Source organism: Coloeus monedula, assembly GCF_965178545.1.
Source record: "Coloeus monedula genome assembly, chromosome: Z".
NCBI lineage: Eukaryota > Metazoa > Chordata > Aves > Passeriformes > Corvidae > Coloeus > Coloeus monedula.
Genome location: NC_138822.1, coordinates 53,165,248 through 53,190,611, shown reverse-complemented (window position 1 = coordinate 53,190,611; position 25,364 = coordinate 53,165,248).

Here is a 25,364-nt window from a genome sequence, read left to right as displayed (position 1 = left end):
TCTGCCCCTCTGCTCTGCTCTGGTGAGACCCCACCTGGAACACTGCATCCAGCTCTGGGGTCCCAGCACAGGAAGGACAGGGACCTGCTGGAGTGAGTCCAGAGGAGGCCACCAAGATGATCAGAGGAATGGATCACCTCTCATGAAAAAGGCTGAGAGAACAGGGTTTACTCAGCCTGGAGAAGAGAAGGCTTCAAGGGTGACCTAATTGTGGCCTTTCAGCACCTGAAGGGAGCCTACAACAAAGATGGAGAGGGACTTTTTATATACGTGGTGGAAGTTCTTTGCTGTGAGGATGGTAAGGCGCTGGAATAGGTTATCCAGGGAAGCTGTGGATGCCCGATCCCTGGAAGTGTTCAAGGCCAGATTGGATGGGGCTGTGAGAACTCTGGTCTGGTGGAAGGTGTCCCTGCCCATGGCAGGGAGGTTGGAATGAGATGGTCTTTAAGGCCTGTTCCAACCTAAACGATTCTATTATACTAAGATTCTATGGACAGAGGCCAAGCCTTGAAATTATAATCCAGCTAAAACTGAGTAGAAAGGAAAATTCTGCCTCTGCTGTATTACACACAACACTCCATCTCATATTACTAGCCAAGGAGCTTGTTATTCTTCAAGAACATTTGCCTGCTATATAATTTTGTTCTATGTTTAACTCTTAAAGACCTGTCTATAGTCCTGCTCAAGACCAAGATGTTATCTCTTTGTGTATACACTCATCCTCCTTTGTATCAGAGTGCTGCTATCAGTAATATATAGAAGCAAAGTACTGAGAGAAAGACAATCCACCCTGTGAAATCAGCTCAGCCGTAGACAGAGGAAACATGCCCCTGACATGCACTTGCCTCTGCCTTGAAGGCAGAGACTCTTCCATTGACCACTCCACCCCACTCACCACTCACTCTTCTCATCTAATCATTAGAGACTAATCCAACAAGAAGTGAATGTCCTTCTGCTGGTGAGTAATGATTTCACTGCTTCCCATATTATTTCAGCTCAGATTGTCTAAAACAAATAGAGGAGAGCTACACATTGTCTTCAGGGGCCTGAAAGAGCCACACATTCAAAATTATAAGAAATCTTGAGATGATTACCAATCACATGACAAATTAGTTGCTAGATGACACATCCAATGCACTAGAATTCTCCATCACAGTCTGGAGCCAAAATATATTTGAACTGCTGCTGCAGAATAACCTTCCCTTTTGTCTGTTTCCTAAGAAATTAGGATAGCCAAATGATGAATCAAGCGCTACTTAGCATGACAACATGTAACATGTTTACACAATAACAAGAATTCCTAAATCAGGATCAGAGTTGCTCTAGTACTGATGGGGCTACACTGTTGCTATGTTATTGTAGAAACTGAATGCTTTGGTTAACGATGATACATACCTTGTTCTTTCCTAGTTGCTTCCAAGACAGTTAGTGAGGTCTTATTAGCAGTTTTCAGGGACGGTGGAAAATTGTTCTGTGAGCTTGCATGTCACTTCAGATTTCTGAAATAGAAAGAGACCCAACACTTACTTTCTTCCATTAATTATTTTCAGACCAACTGGAAAACTGAGTACTTGAACTGAGGTTTATAAGAAGGAATGTCTTGGGGACAAAGCTCAACAACTGCAATGCAGAAGAAAACCCACTGCTGAGCAGGTATTTTCTATACAATTTTTTTGTATGGAGATGTTGAGAAATCAGTTAATCTGAATCTGAAGAAACTGATCTTCAGAGCTGTCTCAATGCAGAAGGTGATGCTTGGAAACATAAAGTTGCAAAACTCTGGTGACCTACAAAAGCATGAATCCCTACTACTTGTCTTAAAGTGGGATATTTAATCTTAATTTCAAACTCTCTAAGATAAAGCTGCACTTCATGTGCACAAAGAACAACCACAGGAGGAAATGGATTGGAGAGCCTGGTGCAAAACAGTTTCCACATAGAGAAAAACCAAGCCCTTTGTCTGGAATAGCAGAGTCTTTACAGGGAATTACTGTGCTATAGTAAGGTATATTCGGCAATTCTTATGGAGGGATTGAACTACCTGAAAGGAATTGCACAGACTTATTGCTTTAAAGAACAGTGACAATGCAAGCTTAATATTAACATTTATCCAAAATGTAAGTTCTGTGAAAATGGTGCAGTTAATCCCTTCCATAGTTTTCTAAAGAAATAACTACTTGGAAAAAGCATTGAACCAAAAATCTTCATACCAATAAAATTTTTAGAATGTCACTGTGACTCATGTCAACTTCTACAGCAAAACTGGAGGACTGGGCAACCCCTGCAGAGAGTGGAACAGAAACACCCTGCAAGCCACATAAAGCATAAGAGTAATTTGCAAAGTAAAGGAGAAAAAGCAGTTCTTATCCTTGCTGGGTAGAACAAAAAGTCACAGGTTTAATAATTCAGCAGGAAAACTTTTACTGGACCCTGGAAAAAATGTTCATAATAGGAGTTGTAGGGTCCTTGAGAACACGTTATACACAGATTTGCATCCTCGCTTTTGTCAGTATAAATGTAACTAGATTTGATCCTGACTCATTGCATGGTGCAATCCAGGCAACTTCACAGGGCCCACCCAGTCCTCTAATTCTACAGCACGAAAAGGCACTTGGCTTTGTTTCAGCTCCAAAGAACTTCTTAGATGTTGTTCACTGCTCACCCCCATTTCTCTCCAGGGTATAGTGTTATGACAAGTGATGGCAGTGTGAGGAAACAAAATGTACCACCTTTTTTCACATGTTGTCCCGTGACAGAAAGCATAAACCTGCCCGATTTATGTGGCACTGTGCTCCTCTGGTATGTGCTGTGCTACAGTGCTCTTCCATGTATTAGCTATAATTCCACCTAAGCAGATTTCCATGAAGGTGGCAAGTGGCAAAGCAGCATTTGGCTTCAAGAAGCCCTGCAATGAGGTTGTGGTGCCTAGAGAGGTGTCCACATGATGCTGGAGTCTAATTGCGTGCTGATAGCTGGTGGTAGCAGAGGTCCACAGAGCCTTTTCACATGCAACACCAATAACAAGCCATTTGTGGAGATGGTGGCCCAATATTCGAGTGTCAGATATTGTGCTGCATTGTGGTGGTAAGTGAACAGGCAGTAGCATGGTATCACAGGTGGCAAATAATTGAGTATGTGTAAGAGTGTGCAGGACAGACTTTGTCTTTTGAACACACAGGCAGAAGCCTGAGAGTTACTACCCACCAGGACAGACTGGTTGCAAACTTGGTAGCAGCAGTTCTTTTGGAATGTTCAGGGGCACATTCCATATCATCCAATGAGTAGAGAGCCATCAGACAGGACCACCAGTTAGGAGTCTTATCATACATTGTGCTTTTGCAGGTAGACAGTTTGAATTGAGAAAATCAGGTGCAAGAGTCTCCAGAAAGAGACCTGTTGCCAAAAGAGAATTTCTCCCCTAAAGAGGTGGTATTTGAAAGAAAACAGGGGCTAAGAAAGGAGGAAGGTTAAGATCCTAGATGGAGGAAAGATCCTGAAAGGGGTGGAGGACTCTAGAGGTCAGAGAGTCAGTTGGAGAAAAATGAAGTTAGATGACAACGGTCCTTGGCTACTGATGCCAAAGTTAGGTAGTTCTGTGCAGTGGCACAGCACAAAGCAGCATGACTTCCTGCCCAAGTATCCTGGGCTAGCAGCAACCTCACTGCAGGGAGAGCAGTTGAGACCTCACAAATGTAATACCAAAGAGGAAATAGTGTCTGTGTAAGATATCAAGAAAGGTAAAAGCTCTAATCTTTGTGGGTTTTAAGTAAACCTGAGCATCCAGATCCATTACCAGTTGTCATTCACTCTATCTCATCTGTGACACTTAACACCACAGCAGACCCACTGCACCTTTGCTGAGGACAATTCCCAGCTGCAATGAAGGAGGCCTGATGTTACACAGTTTAGTGTTTGATGATGGAGTAGGTGCCTTGCTGGCTGCCCATTCCTTCCCTGTAGTTCAGACCAAGTATCATCATGGAAGAAATGGAGGAATGTTCTGTGTGCTTGAAGAAGTACAGACACAGGAATATATTCCTGTCTCATACAGGGAAGAACATGCTTTGTTTCTGTAAATATTTTTGGATATTAACACTGTAGTTCCCTGCACAGTAAGAAGGCAACCATATACATCTCAAAATGCTTGAAACCATCACTCAGATGAAAGATAGTAAACAGCTATTTTTCTCTGGCCTGTGATTGGGAATGAAGCAGTTTTCTGTTTGCTTTCCCAGCTTCACACCATCTTGCGTTTGGCAGGATATGGCACATGCTTGCTGTACTAAATAGCCACAAGGTAATTCAGAGGGAAGCGCCATGAGCACAAGCACTTTACAGTCTCGTAACACACTTGGCAAAAGATGGAGCATTACAGAATCTGAAAAACTATCTAAAAATTAAACAGATATTATCAATAAACTGTATAGGACTTTTGACTTTGGGATTTTTATTATTTAGAGTCTACCTAAAATGTGTTTATGCCCCTCAAATCACCGTATTTTGTGGGAGTGTAACATTAACCTTGACATAAACAAAGGAAGGTGTGATTGGTAGTTTTAAGGACAACACTGGTACTCATTTCTTCACTAGGTTATGGGGAGGGAAGGGGAGGGGAGGGGATGGATACCACATTAATATATGATACATTAATATAACATTAATGCATTTCTTACAAAACACCGGATGCTCATGTCTATATCTGTTTGTCCTGCATTGCAGTGAGATGTAATCAACAGTCTCCCATGTACACTGAGATCCTATATTCAGAAGCAATTACTAAGACTTCCTCATTGCAAATGACAGACCAACATTAATGGTCTACTGTGAAACTAAAGTACAATGTATGTGACATTCTGAAGTGGTATTTGGTTATGTTTCCTAGCCACTTTAATGGAACTGGAATGACAGTAATACTGCTGCTTCATAATCATCATCATCATTGTTGTTGTGAGGAACGAGACAACTCTTAGAAAAAATTAAAGTAATTTATTGAGAACAGAAAAATTGAAAAATTACAAAAATCGGAAAAATATAAAAATTTGGGATCCTTATGGCTCAAGAGGTATGCCCCAGGAGCACAGGGATATGAGGTCTTTCGGCTTGAACAGCACTGGACCTCTGGTGGAATAACTTGCAGTGCTGGGCTGACTCTTAGCTAATCCAAAAGTCAAAAAAATTATTAGAAGCTCCTAAATAGGAGTAAGGCTTAAGTGCCCAGCACTGACACCCACTACAGCTAAATCTGCAGTGGTCTGCCCCTGCTCTGGGGCTGACTCACTATTTTATAGTACCTTTGCTCCTCCCCAGTCCGCCCCCAGACCGCCCATAGCACACCCCTTTGGTCCCAAGTGATTGGTGCTTCCCTTTTGACAGATCATCTCTGTCTACCAATGGCTCGTCGTTGTCGGGGGGGGTAGTAGCAGCTGAAGCAAGGGTGGTAACATGCCCTCATTAAGATTCAGGTTGCCACGGAGCTTCTTTACAGGCCAACGGCTAAAGGTCTAAAATTAGCTTTTGGCTGTTAGAAACTGGGGTTTGGAGCTGGTTCTGAGACTAAGGAGCAAAGTAGAAACCCTTAAAATAAATATTAAAATACATCTAACACATCTTAAAACATTGTAAAAGTATACAGAGAACATGGGAAAAACAACTCTTACAGTGTACAAGTGGTCCAAAGTTGAAAAAGGGTTTTAACTGGGATACTTTTAACTGGGGGATTTTAACTGGAACTGGTGCAGAAAAACTGCTTTGAACAAGTGAAAACACTAACAGCAGAACTTGGTATTTGTACCTGGACTGATGGGTGAACATTAACACTAAATTAAAATTGTTTAACACTCAATTAAAATTGTTTAACCCAAAATTAACTAATTAAAACACTTAATATGCAAAGACCAAACCAATTAGGGGTTTCATGTATGACAGTTGTCATCATTGAAAGATTCAGTAATAAGGTTTTCCTCCCAAGTAATTTTATTTGTGAAAAGTACCTCTTCTTGTACTAAAAGATACTGAAAAAAAAAGGTCATTTAAGGTTTTGAAGTCTTGAATTGCAACAGTTAATTAATTCTGAACCCTTAATTTTATTTCCTTTTTTTTTTATTGTGGAGGAAAACTATTGTTCATCTTTCATTCAAGTTCAAGCATTACTTTTTACAAGACCAAGACTAAGTGCATACGGATGGGTGTTTTTTAAAGGATATTGCAAAGCCATCTGTAAGCAAATTAATGAAAAAACAACAGGAAATTTCCTCATAATCTTGCATCATTTATCCAAGAGCCAAATGATTCTTCAGACAGTAAGTATAACCTATTCATTCCTGTGGGACAAAACTTACACTGGGACAAGGTCGAGACACTAAAGTGAGAATAAAAGAGCCGTGCAGAAAGAGAATCAAAGGCAGTATAACACCTCCATCCACACTTTTCAAAGCAAGGACTTCTTTTAAGTCATAGAGGCAATAATAGCTCTATGGACAATGAAAGCCTTAAACAGGTAGTCCCTACTAAGTTGAAAACTGCATCTGTACTTGCCTGGGCTTTTTCTGATGAAGGTAACACCACTTGCTTGCAGCACACCTGCCATTTAAGGGCAGTGTTGCCCAGCAGGAGGTCTCCCAGGCTTCTTACTAAACACTAACTGCTACAGAGCTTTGAAATTTCTGCCTCTGATACTCCTACATGTTCATACAAAGCCTCTCTAGAGTACCTCAGGTCTGTGTCTCACTTCATGAAGTAAGCATCAGTGAAAACAGAAATATCAACTTTATGTGTTTAATATTGGAATAACCTGTCATTGTATCCTCTGACCCTAAAGAGCATCCTTTGGGAAGGGCTTTCTTAGAGGCAGCAGGGCAGAATAAGTTTTGCTGCTTGCTGGTGCTGAATGCTTTGGGCTCTAGCACAAACACAGCTGCATGGGACAACATAAGAAAGCCTATCTGTTTTCCAGGCCCCAAACTGCTCCCACTTTTTACTTACACAGCTGATTCTGGCAGAAGACCCAGTAACAAACATTTTCATTTTTAAGAAGTCTTATTATGTACAGCATTAAACACAGTGGAAGATTTCTGTATAGCTGCTACTGCAGGGGCCGGTAAGGCAGAGCACTGCCCACTCTTCAATAAAAATACAGTCTCCCAATCACTGTGTACTTGAAAACCTTGGTTATCCAAACCCTGGTTAACTCCAGCTCCCAGGCTGATGAGGAAAAATGCAAACAAATCAAATTATTATGCTGATGATAATGACAACAGCAATAATACTACTTCCAAAAAACAAAACAAAACAAAAAATCAACAAAAAACCCAAACAAACAAAAAAAAAACAAGCAAAAAAACCTGGGCAAACAAGGCAAAACCCTTTTCTCTGCAGTTCCAAGAGTATCTGAGCTTTTCCTTGTAGTGTTTGCAGACTCAGCAGGTTCATGTTTATCTGAGTCATGAGAATCTGAAATAAATTTTGTATTCAGATAATTTAAGTTACATTGTATAACTGATCCAGTTATAGACCGAAGAAGAGGGAAAAAGGAAAATTGTCTCACTGGGGTAATGCTGAGACAAAACTCCTCACCTATTTACCTTTTATAGTTCTTTTTAAAAATGAAGTCACTTATGAGCAGGGAGCAGAGAAGTACATTGTATCATGACTGTATTATTTGTATGCCTGTCTAAATACAGAATTTCTACGCCTTTCTCTTGAATATTTTATTTGAGGAGAGCAGCATACATTTGCTAAGAAACAAAAGAAGCAATTTCTTTTGCAATGACCTTGTGAAAAATGCCCGGATACAGCCAGGATCTGGTTCTAATATGCAAGTTAAATCCCTTTAAGGTATGAACCCAGCATACAAAATGCATCTTAGGCTCAAGTTTTTACAGACCTCTTCCTTGCTCTCAGTATCACACACAGAAAAAAGAAAAAAAACAAAACTAAACTAAACCAAACAACAAACAAACAAACAAACAAAAAATCAAACCAGAAAAGGACTTTGAATGCTTCCAAATGGCTGTCAAGAAAAGGAGAGATTTTCCAGAGGTAATACAGAGAGAACTTGCACTGTAGTAACATTCTCGTGCCTTAGGGGAGGGTAGGGTTGCTGCTCCAGAGCAGGCCTGTCTGCAGATGGACAGTATGACAGGCAGTGCAAGGCTCTTCAGACAAGCCTTACTCTGGGGACACTCTGAGATCCATTTCTGCTCTTTTCTGCTATTGCTGGTCACTCAGGACATCCTGCTGACCTCAACAAGATACCGCAGTCCTTCAATGTCAGTGATCTTTTCTGCTTACAAGACTGATGAGGAGAAAGGCAGGTCTTCAGCCACCTACAGTTCTTCTGCCAGCACCAAAGGAAGATGGCATGGTCCAATGTTTCTTGAAACTGAAAGGACATTAGTGGAAGTATCTGAAAACTGTATGGATTTAAAAGTTCTGCTGGCATTTTTAGTGCAGTGGCCCCTACTTGGGCCCAGCAGTCACACTAACATGTCTTCCCTCAGTGTGATTATGCTGCATTCATTGGTGGTATAACAACTCCTCCCTCAGTGTGATTATGCTGCATTCATTGGTGGTATAACAACTCCTCCTCCAAAATAGGTACAGTTGGTGGTTATGTGTGGAGCACATAGGACAAGGTTTATTTTTTGGACAAGGGATTAGTTTTGTAGCATTGGTAATTAAAGTAATCTAGTTTTTATTAGCAAATCAGCATGACTGAGGTATAACTTGCTGGCAGAATTTGGCAAAATTTGACAAAAGATGCTCATCTTGACTGCTGTTCTATTTTGTGGAGTACCATTCAGGGTCACATATGCCAAATAGGTTTAGACTGTGTGTGTATTCTTCCACGGAATATATACTACAAGTATATCTACTTGCCCTTCGTTCATATGAATTCCTCTTTTAGTTTTCAGACCCAGGTCTAAGCAGCCATGTCATACATTCCCCCCCATTCCTTTTCACTAGTCAAATCCTTCCTGAAGGTACCCCATCATCAAGGATGGGTCCTCTGTCCACCCCTTCTGCTCACTCCAAGAGAAGACGTCATTAGTTAGGTGACCATCAGATGATTCAGGGTCTTCCTGGCAGCAGTACCAGTGTTCCTAGAAAAGGATTAAAACTCTCAAGGTGAGTCAAGTTCCAGAACCAAAATGAAAACTGAATAGACCTGTCCATGTTAACCAGTTTTGTCTTGTTGTGCTTTAACTACAGCTTGCTTTGCAAGCAAGAAAAACATGAGGTAAGCATGTATATTTGTGTTGCACTTGTCACGTAACACAGTGCTGGGGATCTCCTGGGAATGGAGCTGTGACGTCTGGCAGCTGAGGGAAGCAGAGTCCTCCTTCTGAACTGGTATCTCAACCAGCTGAGCTCCTGCATTCCAGAGTACATCTCCACATGGGGTTGTTAAATAACAAATGGGAAACATACTACCATGTATTTTTAATATAGTTCATTTGGAGCAAGAGAAAGCAAATGAAGGCTCTAAGGCCTTTAGCTGAAGCCAAAGAATTCCATGTGTTAAGTTTCCAAAATAGTGTTTGTCTTGAACTCTGCTACTCAAAATAACACAGTAGGCTGGAAGGGAAAAAAGAAGGACAAATAACCCTCAATCAGCTAAGATATTGCCTTCCTACATTGTATTTATCATTCTACCAGGAGCTCCTTTACTTTTTTTCATAGGAAGATCAGAGCGTACAAGAGACTAACCCTCAAAGGTGAAACAACAAAAGCACTTCTTCCACTTGATTATAATTTGTGTACAAACTGATAAATTCCCAGCTCATCTGGCTTGTGTCTTGCCACTGGTTATTTAACATGATAGAGAGACTATGTCTCAGCCATCAGGGGATTTTCTCTACTGATGGCTACTTCACGTATCGTCAGCAATACAGTTCTGGGAGAGTCAAGGCATTTGCTGGTGGCAGTGAAAGGCACCTTTTTTTCTGCCATTCTGTGACTTGTTGAGTGAGGTCAAAATCCATGCCGGAGCCTGGATATGATCCCTGCCACCCAGACCAAAGATCATCATCATAATTGCCTGTCCCTACTACAAATAACTATCTGATTCTAATTCTTACAAACTGTCTTTTTGCTGTAAAGTTAGAATGTTTTGCTATGCTGTAACCAGTGCTGATAATGGCTTACTCTTTCATTGTACAGCTCATTTGCTAGGCACTTTCCATAACATCACCAGAAGGGCTGCTTGCATTAAATTATTTCAGAGAAAGTGGCAAGATAGCAGAAGGAACTGAGCTGCTGAACTGAAATGTATGCTATGAAGTAGGGACATACCAGAAGGTGGCAAATTCGCACTTTTGGGGCATTTACTTTTCTCAGGTGGTGTAGAGTTGATGTCTGAACTCAGATATAGTAGGATGGTGCAGCCACATGGCAGAAACCCACAGCCCTATGTACAAAAGCCCACAGACAGAAACCTACACAAGCCATAGCCAGCCCTGTCTCACTGCAGGAGGTGCTGCTAACAGAGTATACTGAAATGAAGAGCTCTGCCCTCTGTGCTCTCACCTGCACCTGCACTTCCCAGAGTGCATGGAGCCAACCACCTGATGATTGCAGCCAGAGGGTGAAGGGGGCACCCCTGATGGATGCTGTATCATCACCTGATAAAGGATCATTGTCAAAACCAACATATCCCCTCTCTACTCTTTACTTCCTTTCATCTTTTTCATTTTATCTATAGAACTGAGATAATAGTGTCATGTGGCCGTGGAGAACTGGGCCCGAATCAAAGGCCTTAAAGAAAGTGGAGAGATACTAGAAGACAGCAAGGTCCAATCTCAAGAAAAATGCTCCTTCCCAGGGACAAACAGCAACAGCAGGATGCATGGATGTAGCTCACATCTACAGGTGGGCAGCCACAGAGGTGAGATCAATAATGGAGCTAAAGGCACAGCTCAGACCACCATCATGGTAGGCTTTAAAAAGGAGAAGACTCATCCAAAGGATAGTCTGCACTGGATGTCTTGAAAGCAATGGAGTTGTAGGGAGCCCATCTTACAAAAACCTCAGCCTTGTACAGGTTTGTGTGCTGGGAACACAAGGTAAGGGCTCACTGAGGCTGACAAAAAGGCTGCTCACAGAGGAGTAGGGGGGATGTTTCCTCATTGCACTAACTTAATCCTGTCAGTGAATGTAGGTCTGGGACAGTGGCATAACTCAGTTTCCTGGGAAACCTGTTCTAAAGACAACCTGCAGGAGATTATATCTGTCTTGCAATTTACACCCTTTTTATAAATCCACTGATGTTTGGTCTATTTTTTGCAGGTCGGACACTGTTATGGTGCCCTCTGCACATCCAACAGAGCAAAAGTATCAGTATCAAAGAGAAAAACTGCAGCTAAAATGGAGTCAAGGTCTGATTTATACTCCAGAGGCTCCTCCACTGGGAGTAGAATGTCCAGGTTGGTGTCACCTCACTCCGTATCTTCTCTCAGAATGTATTCTGAGTCAGAATGAGTCCATGGCACTTGCGTCAGCAGTTGTGATGATGAGAAATTGTTAACACAGTTATGTGTTAGTAAAGAACCTCTAGGATGTGCTTAATGTAAAGATAAGCTACTTTTCTCTTCCATTTTATTTGCTTGGGTTTTCCTTCTTACAGCAAAGTGCAGCTGTTTCCTGTACTACAGAAAAAAATAAAAACAGACAATCAATTTAAAAATAGAAACTGCTGTCCTACTGTTTTAGGGGAACTTTGCCCAGAATGTACTATTTTAGTATTGATTTTTTTATATTTTTTGTTAGGATAGGATATATGATTTTTAAACACTTTATTTTTGTCTCATATATTCAGCAGTGAGGGTAGAGATGAATCATGCAACCCACTGGTAATTCTTTGTCTTCAATCACAGGATCATTTAGTACCTGTGAGGGCTACTACTTTCTTCCACAAGAATCAGGATTCAGAATCTGCTAAATGTACAAAGTATTGAGAGGCTGCCTAGTATGACCCAGCATTATGCAAAAACCTCTTCCAGTTCCTGTGCTTCTTCCTTAGGGGAAGCCAAATTTAATTCTAAAGTGTATTTGGTTAGCACTGAGAACCATACAGAGTACAGGCTCTAGAAAACAAAATCAGAATATAAACAGCAATGAGCCAAGTTTCACAACAGACTACAAAGAAAGACAAATATCTGACTCTTGACAAAATCACAAGAGAACTATATTTGAAGTTCTCTTTCCAAGAGAACTTGTTGGGTTGGAAAAGGCAATGTCTGGAACTGGTCATGTATCTCTAGTCTTCTGCCAGGGTCAAGGTCAGCTCTGGACAGAAGGAGTTAATTGGGATCAGATCACTTAGCAGAGCACCAGGGGAAGACTGCCATGTCCCTTATGCAGACCACAGCCCCAGCTTCCCCAGTAACGGGGTGTATGTGGGGCCATGGCTATTCTTTGCCACAGCTCACCTGTCCTGGATGTTGTCTCCTGACATTTGTGCTTGAATTGTGTTGGGTCCCATCAAAGTGATGCACCCAGCCAGTTTAGACAACAGATATCTCACAGATACAGTCTTTCCTGAAATATTTTTTTTGTATTTAGTTGAATTCGCCTTTACTTTTAATCTCCCTGTTTCTTCTTTCTTCCACCAAAAAGTAATTTTTTTTATCATTAGAATCAGTGCAAGTCATCAGCTATGAACTCTGCCTACAAATCTTCATGCATTGAACATCACACCCTGTGCAACAACATGATGTAAAACTGATCTGCTACCTGATTGTCTGCTTGCTATTACAAGCCTACACACATACACACGGAAAGCCACTCATTTCATGCAGATATCACAGTTTAGGCAGGGAGGAATTGTCAAAGAAGAGTAAGCAGCAGGAAATACACAGAAATCAGAGCCTGGATTTCCAACGTGATGGAGCTCTGAGTGCAGATTGCAGTCATACCACATCCCCAAGGCAAGCCCTCACATTGCCATTCATGGTCTCCTATGTCAAGGCAACCTGAGGATAGGACAATCTCATATCAGTCCATCACATCCCCATAGGGAATTCAGCTCTTCATGGCCTGATGGAGCAAAGGAGAACATCATTCACCCACTTGTTTGGTATGGCATCTATGTGGAGTGCTATCTGTAAGAAGACCCTGCTTTGAACCACAGGGGAAGATGTGAGGAGTCAGCTTACCTGCTTTACATGAGCTGAAGCTGTTTGGACTCCCATTGCCACAAATGAGGCCCAAGGGAACTCTGTGAGGATCTCTGCAACCAACTTAGTCTGCCCATTCATGCCTGTCAGACTGCTTCCACAGTCCACAGTGAAGGGGCTAAAGAGGACACCTCAGTGACAGCACATCTCTGAGTGTGCTATTAACAAGACGATGTAGAAAGTTGTCCATAAGGAGAAAACTGATTATTTGCTTGTTCAGGACTGAAAAGCCCAGATAAGAGTACAGTGAGGAATCCTGGGGCCTAGGCTGTGAAATTTTAATGATCCTGTTCCTACTGGCCAGGCAGAGGAGAGTAGATTTGCAAAGAGGGACTCCAAACAACATCTTTATATCAGTAAGATGAAACTAGCCTTATCTAAGCGAATGCCAGCTTGCTGTGTAGACATAGCTACTTGGCTGAACTGTTCCCTGGGTCATGCAGGCTCTCTGAAAAGGCAGTGCAAAGCAGCAGAGGTTCTGGTGTCTGAAGCAGGGAAAAACACAGCTTTGGTCCTGCTAAGCCCACAATTGATGACTACTGCCCCAAACCCCTGCAAAGGTGAACTCAGTCTTGGGAGATGGATGGTTGGGCACCCAGGGCAGCAGCCATGGACACCTTCCCCACACTGTTGCTGCCTGCTCCGAGCTTCCCTTACCCCTCCCCAGGGCAAGCCAGGACTTGCCTCTGCCATGTGCTCCGAACTCCTTTGTTCCAAGGGCGGGCAAAACCAAATGTAACTCGAACTCTTTAGCAGTGTCTGATTGGCCGGTCACCCCGGCTCCACCCCCGGTCCTCCCCTTTCCCCTTCTCCGAATAAAAGAAGGACCCGAGAGGGGGCCTGCTCTCTTTGGCATTTCATCCCTTCTGTGAATATCTGCATGTCTGTCTCTGTTTGAAAGCTTCTAATTGCAGGAATTAGGCAAACTGGAGGCTATATTTCTCCCTCTTTGCTTCTACTGGTGGTATCAGCTTTGCAGCTACTATTTGCTGCTTTCAGAGCTACTGAAATTCTGGATTGCCCGTGCTACCTCTCTAGGCTGCCTGAGGCTTTTTAAGGCATTGAACTATGAGCCTAGCGGGTAAAAAGCTGTGAGTATTGCAACACCACACCAGACAACATGGATGTAGGACTGAGCCCTTCTGGCCTGGCAAAGTCAGCACAATGGACTGTTTGGGCAGGTCTTACTGGTGCTCCTGATGTCTGTGGTTTTACTCTGTACTTCTATTTTATTTATCCTATCACTATCACAGGGTGAAGAGGAGGTTGTCTTACAGCCCTCAATCTTCAAATCTCACAGAAAACAATATTCCTTTCCTCCCATGAATGTCATGTTTGCCGTCCTTCCCTACCCTCACCCTTTGTTCTTGTGTCTTCAGCAAGATGAAGTGACTGAACCCCAAACAAAGTCTTCAGGATGAACAACCTCATTACATCAGAACTGATGTTTGTCCAGGATTTCTGGAGGCTTTTATCAGGGCTATTAGAGCAGTAGAAGCGAGGTGCATGGGTCTCGTCATAGATTAAAACATGATTAAAAGGTAGGAAATGAACAGCATACAAGACCAGCCATTTTTCAGCACAGAAAGCAGTCAACAGCAGGGTGCTGTCAGGAGAAGCATTAGGGCTGCTGTGCCTCAGCATGCTTTGTAATGACATAGAAGAAGGAAAGGACTTGTTAGGTGGCAGATTTCTTCATGATACACCATGATTTAGATTAGCAGGGCATGGAGAGCCTTATGAAGAACATCAGAAAGCCCCTACTGAAAATGACTATTTGGCCACCCAGTTGTACTTGAATTTCAGTTTAGGGAAGGGCATTACAAACTGGCAGTGTACAATGATAGAAACAACTGAAGCAACTTGAATATGCTGATGGGTTCTGAATTACGCCATACACTGCTCCTGTCCAGCCAGAGAAGGACAAAAAAAAAGTAGCATTCCCTGTGGACATTGCATTTTGGAGAAAGAGGGAAAAAATTGATCTGTGGCAGACGTGTCAGGAACAGAATAGCAAACAATCTGAAAATTTTGGTACAAATCCCAGAAGCTCATCTTCATCTTGAAGCTTTCATTGAGATCTGGTCACTTCATCTTGCCTGCTCAGATTGTACAATTCTGGTCTCTTCCAACATCTTCTGCTACTGCTACAGCTATATGTGGACTACAGGTAGTTACCCATACTTTTTTTTCTTTTAGCATATATAAATTCTGCCTTAATTTTAGTACCTTGTTACTAAGGGATGTCTTGAGGTTTTTTGAGGCCTTTGCCTCCATAGTTCATACTTACCAGCTATAGCTGTAACAGAAAATAAACTGAGAATCCTTATTTTCCAATAACTTTTGCCTTTAAGGCCAAGACAAAAATAACATTTAGCATCTGTGCAATGGGACTGTCCATTTCACACTCTAATGGTCTAGTACAGACACTGACTGTCTTGAAAACTTCATATTTCTGATACACAGCAAATAATTCATTATTGCCCTTGGTATCCTCGGCTATTTGCTCTTGAAATTTCCTTTTATCCTGCTTCCACTCTGGCAGGTAAGGCACAAGCAGAAGATTAGTTTCCACCCCATTAGCATTACAAGAACTAGATTTCCATTTCTTAAACAGTATTTTTGGTATAAATATACCCCTACTCTTTGCCATTTAACCAGAGTGCTTTCTGCTTCCTCTTTTCCCTTCTGAGTGATACATACTTCTTGTGACTCTCCATGTCAATCAAAGGCTGCTAGTGCTACAGATGTGTGCTGTTGCCTAATGTGTGTGTTTCAATGCAAGTTATAAGTAATATGCAAAAATATGTTACATGCAAAATCCATTTTCTCCCATTTCAAAACCAGTTCCAAAATACTGTGGAAAAGGTGCTGCAGTGCATAGTCAGATATGCTAAATTTTCTGAAACATTCATCACTCACTGCAGACAAGTGCTTCTGTAGGCCTTTCCCCTTGAGAAATCTCTGCTGCCTAGGATCCCAAACCGAATACTTAGGCATCAGGCTACATGCTGGGTAGAATTGGCTCATCACATAATGATGAGCTCCAGATCTAGGCATGCATCCAGGACTAGTCACGCAGATTCTGCTGGAGCAAAGTATAGGATGCAAGGAAGGGTGCCTTGTTATCTACGCATAACAGGGATGTTGAAACATACAAGCAGGCAGAACAGCTGAAGCAGTCACTTGGGTATCAGGACTGCATTTGCCAGTCATAGGCTGGAAGTTCCTGCAGCTTCAGTGTCTAGTCCAAGTTCTCCAATTTCTTCCATGCCCAAAGCACCTCTTTTCCCACAGAGGTTTTTATGTAGGCGGAGTGTGGATGTACAAGGGCAAGTAAACAAGCCAAATCCTGCAATGTGACTGGCAGTAGCCAGACAAAATGCAAGGCCTACCCACAATTTATAGGGGTACCAGAGTCAATGAGTATAGTTTCCAGCATAGCTCCTGGGAACAGCTCCTCAAACTAATTTGTCTCAAGCAACCAGACACTTGCCTTCCTTCATAAATAGCCATCCACAACTTCAGGGCTGTTAATATGGCATCGTCAAGTAGATCAACCTAGCAGAGAAAGAAATAGGAGAGACCAAGGCCTCACCTCATTTCTGGATTACATGAATTTTGTTCTCAGATATAGATCAACCCCATCTGTTGGCACTTGCAGAAGATATAGACAGAGATCACATGATTTTATCAGTACCATTTTTAGGTTCCAGTGCACATTTATAGGCTTTTGTTGGACCAAAAGAAATATGGCACTCAAATAAAGCCAAACCTAGTTACTTTCTAATCTTAGCAAAATTGTTCTCCCAGTGATCTGCTTCTTTGATGGGTATGACAGCAAACACCATCATTTTGTTTTCAACTATAATTCATCACCACTCTCTTAATATCCTTCAGAGAGCAGTGTTCCACTGAAATGGGATGGAAAAAAAATTACGAGTGACTCTTCTTGATCTTAAAATAGAGCCAGGATTTTAAAACAGCTTGATTTTTCTGCTGCTCAAAGACTAAGAAGCAGACAATTCTCTGTTTTTTGAGACCAATCTGCATAATAAATGCCAAGTTTGTGGTAAACTCCCCAGATTGCATCACATGCAGAGAAGTCCAGGTGGGTAAACAACTTCCAGAAATTCATATTCATAATAGGCTTCCAAGACAGTTTGTGATGGAGTTAGTATCAGCCCTAAAAATACTACAATTTCTCAACAGAGCAAGTAATTTAACTTGCCATTCTTCTATATTTGTATTTATGAGGGAGAGATTACCTGTGTCTCACAAATATGACTTTGTACTGACTGCTGTATGCATTCCACAAGGTCTTCATCCCTTTCTGAAACCTTTGAAGACAGCAAATTTTCTCTTACCTCAGCTGGTATTGCTTTTAGGTACAGTACACAGCCCTGTTTTGAAAGTTCCTAGAAGCTGCTGGACTAGTGATAGTGCTTTGCAGAGGAAATTTGCTAATTTTGAATAGAAACTTTAGTGCCAAATATATTTTTCAGCTTAAAAGAGGCAAGGAATCGCTTATCTTATAGTGCAGAGTGCAGGCTGAGATAAGTATCCCTGGGACTCCGAAGTCAGAAACAGTGGAGGTCTAAGTGGGGAGTGGGAGTTGATGGTTTCCAGTTGTGAACCAGGTTTTATGAACCTCACATGCTCCATTAAATCATACACATCAAAGTGTCTTCCCCACGCTGGGCTGTCACCACTGGCAGTCTGCCTTGGGGCCTAAAGCTAAGGGAGGAAAAGACTTGTTTTTGTGACCCCAGGCCAAGAGAGAGAGCAAACTGAGCCTTTCCCCTTCAGCTGATGTAGTAAAGCAGAAGGAAATGAAGAGGGGCAGATGCAGTTGCCTTTCTGAGAAGTAAAAGGAACTAAAAGCACAAAGATGAAGCAGCCAAGCCCACTTGGGATTATGTCCTTGGACTGCACACCCCTGCATTTTGCATACCCATCCAGAGGAAATTTTGAGGAGGTGCTCCATTCTTCCATCATTCAAACACTGCTTTGTAAATCAGGAGGCCTCTGACGGGTTGTGCTGAATGCTTCAGGTTTGATGAGGCCTCTGGAATTCTGGGCGTTCACCGCTGAAACTCCATCTTCCATCACGGACTTCAGAGACCAGCCACATCAGAGCCCAAGACGCAGGCCCCATGTGCCTTCCCATGCTGCAGGAACGGCATGGATACCTTACTCTTCTTCAAAGGGTCAGATCAGTGCCAGTGGTCTGTACCCAGTACCTCACTACAGTCTTGCAGTGGTGAAATTATGCAGCTGGTTTCAGGTAGTTACTTTTTCTTCATTTCCCCATGGTTCCTATGGTAACCAATCCCACAGCCCTCGCCGAGTGAATGCAGAAACTACAGCAGGGTTCGTAAGTGGGAGATATGCCCATTTTCTGCATTGGCCAAATGTTTACTCCACTTACATTATAATAGCTTCAAGACACACAGTCAAAAATGCTACATGCTTTGGGAGATCCTGTTTATTCCAGTGGGGTTGTTGATGCTTTATTAGGCTGCATTTTTCAAGAAATAATTTGTTACATCTGCGAATTTTTGCATGTTAAACTAATTTATGTACACGACAATGTTCAACTCAGCTCTGTAGTTCAGCAGAACATGGTGATAGAGATCTCCTGGCACAAGATCCCTGTAGTTCCCACAAGCATTAATTTATTCATAGGAAATGCAAAGATGGAATTTTTGTAAGAATAAAAAGTGATTCTTAAGTATTTAGTCATTGCTGAATATTTAAAACTGATGGAAAAAACCTTCATTAAAAAGGTAGGTTTTAACCTTTAATGATGACAGACTGGGGATGTCAGGAATCTCTGATCACAAGCAGAGATTTGCTGTGAAATGCTGCTTGCACAATACTCCTGACAAAGAAGTCAGCAAACTGCAGGGAAGGGGTAAGATGCCTGGGAACGCTGTTCCTTACAGGACTTTGGGAACAGCCTAATCACATCCCTCACACCCATCTCCCACTTGGCTTTCTCTGTCGTGTGTGGCTCAAACTCTGGTGCAGCAGAGCATCTTCACTATAGAGCCAAATGGAGTGAATCGTACCTGGTGTGCTGTGAACAGGAGGTACCCAGTGTAGCTTTCTATGAAAAGTTTTCAAGGCAGAGAGGGAGTAAATTGTAAAATTCAGCTTTGTCAAGCTCCAGACAGCACAGGCAGCAAAAGGCTTCCTACTCCCTCCTATTCAGCAAGCACTCAGGCAGCATCTGATCCAGCAGCTGTTTGAAGCTGCTGAAAAGGCCCCTGCTGACTTTGTGCTACAGCTGACTCATGCCTGAGTAGAGACTGGTGGAAAGTGGTCACCCACAGAGGATCCTGCCCCTTAAACTGAAGGATTTGCTGCATGGAAGATTGGAGAATTAAGTAAGTCAAGCCCTTTACTTCCCAAGGTGTGATTTTGGTCAACACAATTATAATTAGCTAGAGATAAACTGGAGTAGAAAGAGGATATTAGCTTCAATGAATGAAAAATATTTTTGCTCCTTTTTCTGTAAGAGACAGGTGACTTTATAGTTAATAAGTGGGATGATCTTAGAAACATTTCAGTGCAATAGCCTGTAGTTCAAGACAATACCCTTCCTATAAAGACCAAGACAGTGACAGAGATGTAACGAGACTGTTCTCCTCTTTCCAGCATCGCAATCAGTCTAACAAAGCGTATCTGGGTGTTTTGTGGGCAGAAGAGTAGCTGCAAAGCTAACAACATCTTCAAAATGTGAGAGAGGAAAAGGCCTTCCTAAAGTATAATGAGGGCAGATTTTCTTCACAGGCTCTGGTTTGTAATGTGCTGCAGAGGCACATGTCATTTGTCAGAGCAGAAGCTCTTTAAAGCAGGAGGGAGGACCATGAAACACAGAGCCCAAAAAACTGGGAACATTCTACAAACCACACTGCATAGACCTAAAAGCACTGGAGGGACAGAGACAAAACCTCTGTTTATAAATTGCTGAGGTACATTCTGGGGATTCATTTAGAAACATGAATTTCCAAAGTGACAGACTCAATCACAAAACATCTGTCTGAAGAGATAATGTATCTGCCATTTTTCTGTTATTCCCCAAAGTGAGTTGAGGCAAGGACCCATCCACTGAGCAGGTCCCAGAAGGTACCCATGACTGCTCATAGTCTTAGTGTGGGTAACTGAGGCCACGTCTTCTGAAGTGTTCAAGAAGTAGATACCAATATGTTGTTCACCTGACAGAAAGGCAGAATGGTCTCCAAACAGAAAGCAAATATAGAAGTGATGTTTTCTCATTCAGCAATGAGGTCTCCAGGAAATGTGAGCTCCTGTGAGGACAGTTCTATGCCGAGAAGCTGTTCTGCTTGCTTCAACTAAGCTTCCATGTCACATCAAACAGGTAGCCTTACTGCTGCTCCGTGTCACCTGGACAATGCCAGGGGATAGTCACTGTCTGAGAGAGACCTGTAAGCCAAAACACCTCTGCTTCTTATCTGCAGCTGTTGTGCAGTCTTTACTGAGCTAATGGCACTGCAGCAGAAGCTGGAGGTGAGACTAAAAGTCATCCTGCTAAACTACTTTTAAACAGTATCATACACTCAGCCAGAGGAAACAGGTGGATTTAGGGCTTCAGCTTTTGGAAGGAGTCAGCAGGCAACTAGCATCTCTGCTTGGAAATCACACTCTTTTCTACTGCTCTCTCTTGAAGACAATCTCATTAAATCTTCCATCAGTGACCAACATATCCTGGTTTTGGTTTCTCCTATGCTCAGCTTCCCCTTCTTGTCTGTTGGCTTTTGCCAAAAATGATCACCTCCCTAGTTACCATCTCACTCCTTCCTGGAGCTACCTTCTGAGCCCCTTGTCATTCTCCATTTACTTACTTGTCATGTCTGAATCTCCACTGCCTAACCCCACCTTTTTCTCCTATTTACAAGTCTGTGATAAAGGCAGCTCAGGGCGTATTTTGTCCAGGCCTACCTGCAAAGAGTCTACTCTCTCTTACTTCATGGCCCTCCTAAATAGCAGCAGCAGCCTTACTTCTTGCAATGCCTCAAGGTGACTTGTGCATGAATCACCTCTTGTCCTCTTTTCTTAATGTGTGTTGACATATCTACCTTGTCCTTCAGTTGGAGACTACACTTCTTGAAGATCTGCAAGTGCTTTGCACAGGCTAAGCATTAATTGAAATAAATGTGGGGGTTTTAAGGAATAATAATCTAAGGTGAGGATTGACATTTCCAGATTTCCCTAAATCAGAAATCATCCTGAGCTGTGGATTTCAAAGATCCCACAAGCTGTGTCTACCTGCCAGGCTACTTAAACTATTTTATTACACCATGTTTATGCAACTAACAGGGAAAATATGATTTCTATTTCTACTACCCCAATAATGTTATGAATTCTCACTGAAGTAGCTTTTTGATTCCAACAGTAAAGACTTTTTCCCCTTAAAATGGAATATACCCACGTTTGTAGAACACCACAGTAAGCTTGCCTATCTTTTGTTTGTTCATTCCCTTGGGGATTGAGCTGTGCCTAATGTTTCAATTACCTTTCTGCTGCTGCAGAGATGATTGAATTTGGAGTTTCAAGGGACTGCGAAAACACCAGATAGCTAGACAGAAAACCAATACCTTAGGAGCCAACAATTTACTTGGGATATCTTATAGCACTTAAACAACTTAACTCTGGGCAATTAATGGCTGTAATGGTATATTTATTAGACAAGTAAGGAAAAAGGAAGAAAATGACATGAATGTTTAATGAAGACACTAATAGATGCCACATGAAAATGCTGAATTCTCTTTTCTACTCAGGAAATACTAAGTGGCTCTTACCAACCACATGTATATGTGATAAGTGAGTTCATTTAATCAATAGGCTTTATTGCATTCCTTAGCCTAAAGAAGTTCTTTCTCTAAAATAAGGATGACCTAATTAATCTAAATATACCAAGTATAAGAGTGCAATGCATTTGTTTGCTGAAATAATCCATCTAGATCAAAGGCTACTTTGTAATTTGAATACTGGAATGACAGTGCCTGCATTTAAAAAAAAAAAAAAATTATAAGACCAGTGAAATAAGAAGACAATTTTAATTTCAGAGAATCATTTCTGTTTCTCACTGATTGACTCACCAGGACTGTTGCCTTTAGTGGAAGTAATGTGAATTTCAGATCCCCAAAACAACGTCCTTCCTCTTAAAATTTGATACCTGGCTGATTTCTGTCTTGAACCAAGAAGCCTTCTGGCACCAAAAAGAAACCGAACAAAAAAACTGCAGTGGACACTGGCAAAATGTCTACGATAATCATGATTTGGCAGGGTGACTTTGCATGCATCGTGCCACTGTGACACCTTTTAATTTGATAGTAGGGACCTAATTCCAAATTCGCTATATTATCAGAAAAAAACAGCCAGGTACCACTCAACATCTTTTGGTTGACCAAAATGATAAATAGTTAGATTGGGAGTGCTAGTGTCCATCATCTTCAGCTCCATGAAGGCTTCACTGTGACCACGGCTGCCTTGGAGCTGCCAGCCTAAAAATAGAAGCTCTTCTGCTCTGCTTTCAGGAGCAAATGTTGTGTTATGACATCAAAAGGAATATTTGTGTCTAAAGATGCAAAGAAGCAGTAGCAAAAACTGAATGACACAATCCAATATGCTCCTTTTTTATTCAGTGACATACCAAAGAAATCAGCTGTTTCAGTTCAAAAATCCTCTTAGAGGGTCAAGCTCTAAGATTTGCAAAGATTTGCATTTTCCTGTGTTACATATTCTCATTAACTCTCTTAACTGAAGACTGGCTGGCATATATGGTGGTGGTCACTCATATCTTCAGAAAGTTATTACTTTTGAAGATGAGATGTATTAGCAGAAAAGATATAGCAGAAAAAGTCCTCACATTTGAGCAAGAGGAGGGTAAGGAATATGAAATGTGCTTTCCACAGAGCCCTGATCAACCTCACAGGTCAGAGTTCATCAGGTGTCTGTCAGGGTGTACAGCTCCCCCCAGCTGCAAAGAACCACAGAACAAAACATTGACATTCTGTCCTCTGCCACAGGGCAGTCTTATTTATCACGGGCCCTTCCCAAAGCTGGGGACAGTTACAAAGGTGTAAGGCAGCAGCTAATGAGTGGAGGGTTAGATGAGGGGACGTTTAATGAATCCTGAGAATCAGAGCCTCAGATACACAATTAAAATCCACATCACAGGATAAAAGTTATTCTGTTACAAGTATGTAGTTTATGTGGTGCAAACTATATTCAGCTCCTTAAATGACAACAATATCTGGCAATACTCCTGTGCTACTTAGAAGATTTTTTCCAGCCTTAATGGAAATACTGATGAGTAAACAAATCCTTTATTCTCACTTCTGCTTTTGAAGCTAGGATTTTAAAGTACATTAAACAACACAATTCACGCACACACACCCCTAAGCAGACAGATGGCTATAAAATATGGGCAGTTCGATTAACTATGATGGAAAAAATATCTAGTTTCTGCAAAAATATGTACCTGTATGACTCACTCATTAGCTACAAGGAAAGGGTCTCTCTGCTAAAGTTAATGAGCCTTTCTCCATGTTAATATCTGCTTCACTGATTGCAGTCCAAGAGGCTACCTGCTCTGGTAACTAACTTAATTTGCTTTTTGTATTTTTTTATATAACACACTGTATTAAAGGATTAAAATAGCACAGTCTAATAGGCTTATGAACAAAAAGGATCACATCAAAAAATGGTTATCAGTTCAACAGTTCAGCAAACATGCTAAAGCAACCCTTTCCAGCAGTCAGGGAGGACGGACACAGCCCCTCCATGCAGCTCGTCAATTATGCAAATGAGGCTGAAAGGATTGATTTGCATAATGACTGGAGGAACTCCTCTGTAAGGGCTGAGTCTTGCTAAATTGCTGCATATAGGTAAGGGGGAGGAGGAGCCAGAGTGGGGGGGGGTTGTCTACCAAGACTTTATATCCACACCCTGAACGTTACCTGGCTAGGGCTTGCAGGAGTATCTGTGCAGGCTCACATTTTTAAGGCTCAGTTCTGTTTCACGGTAAATTTTTTATGGAAATTTGAGCTGTAGCAGGACAGACATTTTGCATACAAGACAAGTGGATAAAATACACTTTCCCGCAATAAAAAATGAATGCTACTAGCACTGAAAAGCCTCCATTCAAAATGTACAGCATCAGCAAAGTGAAATTTTACAGCAAAAGATGGCTCATTTTGACCATATGACCCATGGAGGCTCGTGTGTGTGCTGTGCTCACCAGAATTGGGAAGGACATCACTAGGGGCTGGTGGGAGATGTCCCAAACTATGTGGGCTAAACCAGCATCTGGCCTTGACCTCACTGGCATCCCTTCAAGGGATGGCTCCTGTTGGGGCAGCAGTCCCACCTGTGTGAAGAAATTCCCTTACCAAGATGGTGGAGAAAAGCAATTTTAATGGATGCTCCCTGAGTAATTTCTGACTGTGAAATTAACGTGCCTTGTTCTTTTGATGAAACAAGGTCCTCAAAATCTCAAATGTTTAAAAATGAAAATTATTTCAATTTCTTTCCGCTGTTTCTCAAAAATCACTCTTTGGAGTTTTGCCTCTACCTTCTCCTCTCAGTCCATGACTGATTATTTAGACTGCAAAGCCTCTGTAGGAGGGATTGTCTCTTACAACAGGTGTCAGCAGTGCCTAACATAACAGAGCTCTTGTCTTAGGTACTCCTGGGCACTAATGAAAATAGTTCATAGTAGCACCGTTAAGCAATTCCATGGGATATCTCTATTTTAATAAAATACGTAAGCTGCAAAAGTAAAATCTCAGACAGGAAAGACCCACAAAAGTGCTAGGTGTAAAACTCATGCAATGCTATTATGATCTCTTATGCTGCTTATTCAGCTAGCATCTTAGAGCCACAAAATACAGACATTCCCAAGCACTCAATAATCAGATGTTCTGCACCCTTACACAGTCAATTCCACCAGGATTAAGCTCCCAGGATTTGTTAACACATCTGTTTTGAAGGTGCTGTTATCACACAAAGTGCGTGCAATGGGAAGGAGATAAATGGGGTCCTAGTCCAACCAAATTTTCATCTTCCTGGAAAGAGTCAATTTCATCACCAGTTTTTGATAATGATTGACAGCAAAATCTGGTGAGTGATTGACAGCAAAAATTGCACATCCCATCA